Raw genomic sequence first — 9,112 nt, forward strand, 5'->3', positions numbered from 1 at the left:
CCTTTGCACGTTAACTAAAGTGCAACAGCCATTTAGCTAGTGGGGCCTGCTCAGTCTTTAAAATTGTCTTAATCATTAGTGAATTAGTTAAACTATAACGTTAAGAGATAAAAATAATCATCGTTGTTGCTTGGGAACAAGTCTAAACTGAAACTGGTTTTCAGAGGTTCTGAGTACAAATGTTCTTGACTGTGTAGATTGACGGGAGCTCTAGACTCAGCCAGCCTCACCCCAACCTCTTCAGGGTTACACAATATCCTAAGATCATTGTTATGGGTTTGATATTTGCTTTGGAGCTGCAGTAGGATATGAGGCAGGGAAGATGGTACCATCGGCTTTATATTCAGTTCTCAATCATTCAGAAATTTGCAATGCAGTTGGCAAATTTTTGAAACTCATATTCCTTTCAGTGCTTTCTTTTTTTGGGCCATTTCACTGATTATTAATGGCTCCACCTGGGGAGGCCTGGAAATGATGCTGAAACTCAATCAAGCCTCCTTGGCAGTTCTGGAAAGAGGTTTTGAGTGTCAGTGCAGAGGCTATGAAGAGAAACTCAACTTGTGCTTTAGGATTATCTCTGGATTTTGATGATTGGCATATTCTTCTTCTGCCACAAATTACCGAGACTTAACAGAACAAACAAGCTTAATTGGTTTGGTTTTGATTCATGTTTTGATGACTGACCACAAGCAGAAAACATGGGAAAAAACCTCTCCTCAAGTGACCTGAGAAGAGAAGAAGTTTATTGCTTTTCATTTTATCCAAATGTTTTAAAATATTTAAATTTAATTAAAAAATTTACATACATTAAAATTTATACTCTTTGGTATTTCATTTTATGAGTTTGGACAAATATATGGTTCAGCAAACCACCACCACAGTCAAGATAAGGAACAGTTCCATCACTGTCCCACATTACTGCTGCTTTATATGTCAACCCCAATTCCTTGCATGTACTACTCAAGTTATCTAGTCCTATACTTTTACGCTTTCTAGATGTCATATCTATGGAATCAGATTATGTAGCCTTTTGAGTCTGGTGTCCTTCACTTAGCCTAACACATTTGAGATTCATCCATGTTGTTACATGAATCAGCTGTTTATTCTTTTTTATGGAGAAGTATTCTGTAATTTATCCATTCATCAGTTGAATGACATATGGTCATTTCTGCTTCTGATGTTTATGAAAAAAGCCACTATAAGCATTTCTACACCAGTTGTTATGGGAACATAAATTTTCTTTTCTCTTGGGTAAATATCTGGGTGTGAGATTGCTGGGTCTTATGTTAAGCGTATATTTAACTTTATGACATTGCCAAACTGTTTTCCAAAACGGTTCTACCATTGTGCATTCCCACCAGCAGTGAATGAGAATTCCAGGTACTTTCTATCCTTAATAGCACTTGGTGTTGTCAGGTATCTTTCTCTTATTGATTTCTAATTTAATTTTTAATGGTTAGAAAATATAGTTTGTATGATTTCAATTCTTTTACATTTGTTAAGATACATTCTGTGGCCCAGAATATGATCTGTTTTGGCGAATGTTTCATGTACACTTGAAAAGAATGTGTATTCTGCTGCTAAAGGGGAGAGTGTTTTTAAAATGTCGATTAGCTTAATTTGTTTGTTGGTCAGGTCTTGTACATACTTACTGATTTTTTGTCTACTTGTTTCTATCAGTTACTGAGAAGGGGTGTCAAAGTCTTCAACTACAATGTAGATTTGTCTATTTTTTTTCCCCTTTCATTGCTATCGTTTTTCTTCATGTATTTTGAAACTCTTGTTAGGTACATGCATGTTTAGGATTTTTATATCTTCTTGGTGAATTGACCTTTTATTATATAAGATCTCTCTTTATCTTCCATTGTATTTGTTGTTCTGAAGTTTACTTTATCTGGTATTAATATAGCTACTCCAGCTTCCTTCTTTTTTTTTCATTCTTCTATTTTGAATCCACCTATATGTTTATGTTTACAGTGGATATCTTGTAGATAGAATATAGTTAGTTGAGTCTTACTGTAATGCCCAGTTGTACAATCTCTGTCTGTTAATTGTTTAGACCATTTATACTTATCATTATTGCTATAGTTGGATTTGTCTACCATTGATTTTTTTAAGTATTCCATTTTATTTTATGTATTGGCTTTTTGTCATATCTCTTTGTATTATTTGTATTATTTTTCTAGTGGTGGCTGTAAGAATTACAACATACGTAGCTAACCATTCACAGTCTACTTAAAGTTAATATTATTACTCACTTAAGTAAAATGTAGAAGCCTTAAAACCATACAGGTTACTTTGTCTCTCTGCCCTTATGTCATAGTGGTCATATGTATTATATCTATATGCACTGAAAATCTTACTAGATAATATTATAATTTTTGCTTTCAACAGCAAAACATATATGTGTTTTAAAGAACTTAAGATGAAAATAGTTTTTAAAAGTATTTTATCCAGATGTTGCTATTTGTTTTACTTTTCCTTCATTCCTGAATTTCCCAGTTTTTTTTTTTTTTTTTTTTTTAAACATTTCCTTTAAGCCTTTAGAACAGATCTGCAGGCAACAAAAATTTCCTGGCTTTTCTTCACCTGAAAATATCTTTTTGTACTCTTCATTACAGAAATATATTTTTGCTACATATACCAATTTATGCTTCCATCAGTGTATGAGGGTCCTGTTTTCTTAGCACTTTGGTCAACCTCAGTAATACAGGTTGAATATTCCTTATCTGAAATGCTTGAGACCAGAATGTTTCAGATTTCATATTATTTCAGGCTTTGGATTATTTGCCTTATACCTACAAGTTGAGTTTGTCTAATCTGAAAATCCAAATTGCTCCAGTGAGCATTTCTTTTGAGCCTCATGTTGATGATCAAAAAGTTTTGGATTTTAGAGCATTTCAGATTTTGGATTTTCAGATTAGGGATACCCAACCTTACCATTTTTAACTTTGCCAATTTGATGGGGAAAACAATGGCATCTCATTCTTTAGGCATTAAGAATATCTGCCTTGGAGATTGCAGTGAGCCAAGATGTGCCAGCCTGGGCAACAGAGTGAGACTCTCTCCCCTGCCCCACCCCACCCCCCAAAAAAAGAATATCTTCCTTTTGTTATATATGGTGAATTTTTTTTCACTTTGTTATTTATTTTTTATTTTTACAAAACATATACAAATATTTAATTTGTAGGCAGGAAAAACTGTCATTTTTTTCCTCTTATAGTTGTTTTCTTTTATGCTTTTATTTAGAAAGATATTTTGCACCCCAAGATTAGATAAATATCCACATTTTCTTTTTTTTTTTTTTTTTTTGAGACAGAGTCTTGCTGTCTCCCGGGCTGGAGTTCAGTGGCGCAATCTCGGCTCACTGCAAGCTCCGCCTCCCGGGTTCACGCCATTCTCCTGCCTCAGCCTCCCGAGTAGCTGGGACTACAGGCGCCCGCCACCACGCCCAGCTAATTTTTTTTGTATATTTAGTAGAGACAGGGTTTCACCGTGTTAGCCAGGATGGTCTGGATCTCCTGACCTTGTGATCCGCCCGTCTCGGCCTCCCAAAGTGCTGGGATTACAGGCGTGAGCCACCGCACCTGGCCAATATCCACATTTTCTTTTGGCTCTTAAAAAAATAAATTTGGCATTTTTCTTCATGTGCCACTAATTGTTTTGGTTAGCATAAGGTAGGCATTTAAGTTTATTTTCCTAACTAGTAAACACATGTTCAGCAACATTAACTTATATATACTTTTTCCTTGTTTGAAATACCTACATTATCAAGTATTAATTATTTTTATTATTTATTTTAGAGCTAGGGTCTTATTATGCTGCCCAGGCTGGACTTGAACTCTTGGGCTCAAGTGATCCCTCTACCTCAGCCTCCTGAATCCCCAGCTGGGACTACAGGCTTGTGCTACCACACTTGGTTAAGTATTAATTACTTTTATGAGGTTGTGCCTGTTTGAGTTTTTAATATTTTGCCTGTGTACTTATATTTTACCATGCCACAGTTTTATAATGAAAACTTTTTAGTGTTACCAGATTTAGCAAATGAAAAATCAGAACACCCAATTACATTTGAATTTCATATATACACAATTTTTTTTTTAGTATATGTTCCAGATATTGCATACAGTTCTGAAATTTGGCCAGGCACAGTGGCTCACACCTGTAATCCCAACACTTTGGGAGGCCAAGGTGGGAGGATCACTCGAGCTCAGGAGTTCATGACCAGCCTGGGCAACATGGTGAAACCCATGTCTACCAAAAATACAAAAAATTAGTCAGGCTTGGTAGTGGCATGCATTTGTGGTCCCAGCTACTTGGGAGGCTGAGGTGGGAGGATCACTCGAGCCCCGGAGGCAGTGGTTGCAGTGAGCTGAGATTGTACCACTGGACTCCAGCCTGGATGACAGAGTGAGACCCTGTCTCAAAAGAAAAAAAAGATTATGAAATTTCATTTATTTTTATTTTATAAATTTTATTTTTAATTGACAAGTAATAATTGTATATATTTATGAAGTATAATATGCTTTAATACATGTATAAATTATAGAATGATCAAATCAGGCTAATTAACATATTCACCTCAAATACCTATCATTTCTCTGTGATTAGTACATTCAAAAGTCACTGTTTTAGCTATTTTGAAATATTACAATACATTAAATACATTATTAATTATAGTTATTAAGTGCAATAGGTCACCAAAACTGACTCCTCCTGTGTAACTGAAACTTTGTATTCTTGGATCAGTGATTTACCTGCACCCACCCACAGGCTCTGGTGACCACTATTCTACTCTCTGCTTCTATGAGTGACTATTTTAGGTTCCACATGTAAGTGAGATCATGCAGAATTTTGTCTTTTTGTACCTGGCTTACTTCAGTTAGCATAATATCTTCTAGGTTCATCCATGTTGTCACAAATGATGGAATTTCATGCTTTCTAAAAACTGAATAGTATTCTATTTTGTGTATGCACTACATTTTAAACATTCATCTGTTGATGGGCATCGTGGTTTTTTTCAAGCCTTGGCTATTGTGAATAATGCTGTGATGAACATGGGAGTGCAAACATCTCTTTGACACACTGATTTCAATTCCCTTGGGTATAAACACAAGAAATGGGATTGCTGGATCATATGATAATTCTAGTTTTTGATTTTAAAGGAACCTCCATGTTGTTTTCCAAAATGGTTATATTAATTTACTTTCCCACCCACAGTGTACAAGCATTTCTTTTTCTCCACATCCTCACTAACTCTTCTTATCTGTCCTCTTTTGGATAATAGCCAGTCTAACAGGTATGGGGTGATATCTTATTGTTATTTTAATTTGCAATTCTTTGACGATTAGAGATACTGAGCATTTTTCATATATCTTTTGGCCATTCATATGCCTTCTTTTGAGAAATTTCTATTTAGGTCCTTTGTCTGTTTTTAAATTGGGTTATTTTCTTGTTATGGAGTAGACTGAGTTCCTTGTATATTTTGTATATCAGCCTCTTATCCAATGTGTGATTTGCAAATATTTTCTCCCCATCTGTAGGTCGTCTCTTTACTCTGTTAATTGTTTCCTTAGCTGTGCAGAAGTTTTTAGTTTGATGAAATTCCTTGATCAACTTTTGCTTTTGTTGCCTGTGCTTTTGGGGTCATATCCAAGAAATCACTGTGTAGACCAGTGTCTTGGAGCTTCTGCCCTATGTTTTCTTCCAGTAGTTCTAGTGTTTATGCCTTTAATTCATTTTGAGTTGATTCTTGTATAAGGGATGGAATAAGGGTCCAATTTCATTCTTCTGCATGTGGATATCCAGTTTTTCCAACTTTATTTGTTTATTCGCTTTTGGTTTCTTTTAGAGACAAGGTCTCATTCTGTCACCCAGTCTGGAGTGCAGTGGCATGTTCATAGCTCACTGCACCTTCAAACTGTTGGGCTGAAGTGATCTTTCTGTCTCAACCTCCCAAGTAGTTGGGACTACATGTGTGTGCCACCATGCCCAGCTAGTTATTTTTTATTTTTTTCATGGAGATAAGGTCTCACTGTGTTGTCTAGGCTGGTCTTGAACTCTTGGGCTCAAGTAATACTCTCATCTTGGCTTCCCAAAGTGCTGGGATTACTGGCATGAGCCACTGTGTCTGGCCCCAACATTTATTGATGAGACTATCCTTTCACCATTGTATGTTTTTGGTACCTCTGTTGAAAATCAATTGACTATAGATGTGTGGGTTTATTTCTGGGTTCTGTATTCCATTTCATTGGCCAATGTGTCTGGTTTTATGCCAGTACCATGCTGTTTTGATTACTATAGCTTTTTTATATGTTTTTGAAATGTATTAGTGTGATGCTGTTAATTTTGTTCTTTTTGATCAAGATTGCTTTGGCTATTCAGGGTCTTTTGTGGTTCCATACTGAGATTCTGAAATTTAAATATAACAGGGTGTCTTGTATTTTATCTGGCAAGCCTAAGTTCTAGTATCTGGCTATACAAGTTGTCTCCAGTCTTGCTTTCCAAAATATCTTTTTTTTTTTGAATAGAGTCCTTTGAAAACCAATGGGTAGAGTTTTTTTGTTTTTTTGTTTTTTTTTTTGAAAGTATTTCAATGTTATTTAATGGCTACAACATCAAAAGAAAACAAAAATGGGTTATATTTTCATTCTTCAAAATAGATTAATATTGAAACATGCTAATTTCTCCAAAGCAGATTGGCCCTTTACCCCCACCCTCCCACAGTATGTCTTTTCTTTTTCTTTCCTGGAGATAAAAGCTCTTTACCATTCATTATGAATTTAATATTTGTATCTCCCCAAAATTCGTATGTTGAAGCTCTAACCTCCAATGTGACTGTATCTGGAGGTAGGGCCTATGATGAGGTAATAAGAATGGGGCTCATCAATAGCACTGATGCTTTTATAAGAAAAGGGATACCAGAGCTCTATTCCTCTCTACCATGTAAGTACACTGGGAGAAGGGGGCCACCTAAAAGTCAGAAAGGGAGCCCTTACCAGAAACCAAATAGGCTGCCATTTTCATCTTGGACTTTCCACTCTCCAGAATTGTGAAACATAAATTACTGTTGTTTAAGCCATCCAGCCAATGGTGTTTTGTTATGGCAGCCTAAGCAGACGAATGCACCCTTTGAAGACTAAATTATTTGCATGTTGCATAGCACATCTCAGTTTTTAAAATTTAACAATTATTTCTCTCTCACAAAATCCTACAAGTCAAGCATGCTACTTTTATTTTCATTTTATGTGGTAGCAAATGATTGAAATTTTAGAAGATTATTTGATCCACCCAAGATGACTCAGCTGATAAATCCATAATCAGGCCTCAAGTTTATGGTGCAGCTGGTTTATAGGAGCCCATACCTTCTTAGGTTATGAGCTTATGTAATACTTTCTCTGGTGAAAAGAGCTATTCCACCTAATACAAGCATCCTCAACTTTCCTACTCTGTCTAAAAATGTCTGTACAGCTTTATTGATTTTCCTCTTACCTTTCTGTCTCCTTCCTAATATAGCTGTGATTTTTTTATATCAAATTTTCTCATGGTCCACTTATTCTCCTCTCACTCACCCTAAAATTATTTCTCAATTTGTTTTGTTCCCTCAGCCTACACATACATTCTCACACTCTCCCACTGGAAAGGACAGAAATAGATTTGGAGGGGCAAAGGAAAAATTACCAGCACATGTACCAGTATATTTGTTGGTATTTCTTGCTTTACTGATTTGGGTTGTTTTGTGTTGACAAGTTATTATGATAAACAATAATTGAGCTTTCTTTTCCATACTTTCTCGTTCTTCTTTTCCTCATATCTCATAATATAGTCCTACTATAAATTTTATTCCAAAACAAGGATTATAACAATATCCAGTGTTTTCCATAATTATGTAAATAATCATTCACTGCCAAGCCAAGTAGGGTATTATAATGTTTTCTTTCTTATGCTACTCTCTTCGCAGGACCTAATAATTATGTTATATTTTCATTTGTTTAGCTTTCTATGTATTTGTCACTATTTTTTTCTGAATGCTCCAAATTATTCTTCATATAGCCACACACATCAGATAATCCTTAAGTTCTGTTTTTCCCTAGAACTTTATTTTCCTTGCTTCAATTTGAATTGGTTGCTTTCTAGGCCCTGATGCTGGCTGTCTATCTATGACTTCTCCCTTGGAACTTCATAACTCTGCTTTTTCTGAATCCCATGTCTTCCTTTCCCCCATACTTTGTTTTGGTAGGATATACCTTCTACAAGTTTCATGAGAAAATATCCAAAAGAGATAAAGTTTTGAATCCTTGCATATCACAGATATCTTTATTCTACTTTTGCACTCAATTATCAATATGTCCAGACATAGGGTTCTAGATTGAAAATGGTTTTTCTTCAGAATTTCTTCAGAAGGCATTTCTTTTCAGCTTTTTAGCTTCTACAGTTGCTGTTCAGCTATTACATGTTTTTATGAGTTTTGTTCCTTTGTGATCTGGCTTTCCTTTCTAGATGTGTTTATGTGCTATTATGTTTTCTTAATCTCAGCTGTTTGGAAATTTCATGATGAAATTTTGGGGTTTGTTTATTGTGTTTGGTGTACAATTTCAATCTCAAGTCTTGTTCTTCAGTTCAGCAAAATGTCAATATAATGTATCTTCGATAACTTCCTTCCCTCCATTTTGTTTTTCCTCTTTCAAAACCTTGTTGTTTGGATGGTGGCTCCTCTGGGCGGATCCTTTGTTTTGTTTTTTTCCCTACCTTCAATCCCACCTCCAATAGTATTTAGTTTGTGAATAAGTTGTATAACTATTTTCAAAATTGGAAATGTTATCCCTTGTTCGTAGACAAAAATGTTTGCTTTCATGCTCAATAATGTGGCTGCAGTTGGGTATTAAGCTAGTTCTTTCCAATACTTCTTTCATAATTATCCTCCCACTTTGCAAAAGAAAGTCATAATCCTCATTGGATCCTGACTCTCACCATGGTGCACTCAGAGTATTAAATCTTTAGAGGGCCAAATAAAGAGTAATTGGAAATCATTTTACCTATGCTGCCTACCTCAGTTAAAGTGCCATAAGAAATTGTATATTTTGGCCTGGGTTAGGATATTTTGAATTCAGGC

Source organism: Nomascus leucogenys, chromosome 11 (genome assembly GCF_006542625.1).
Source record: "Nomascus leucogenys isolate Asia chromosome 11, Asia_NLE_v1, whole genome shotgun sequence".
Classification (NCBI taxonomy): Eukaryota; Metazoa; Chordata; class Mammalia; order Primates; family Hylobatidae; genus Nomascus; species Nomascus leucogenys.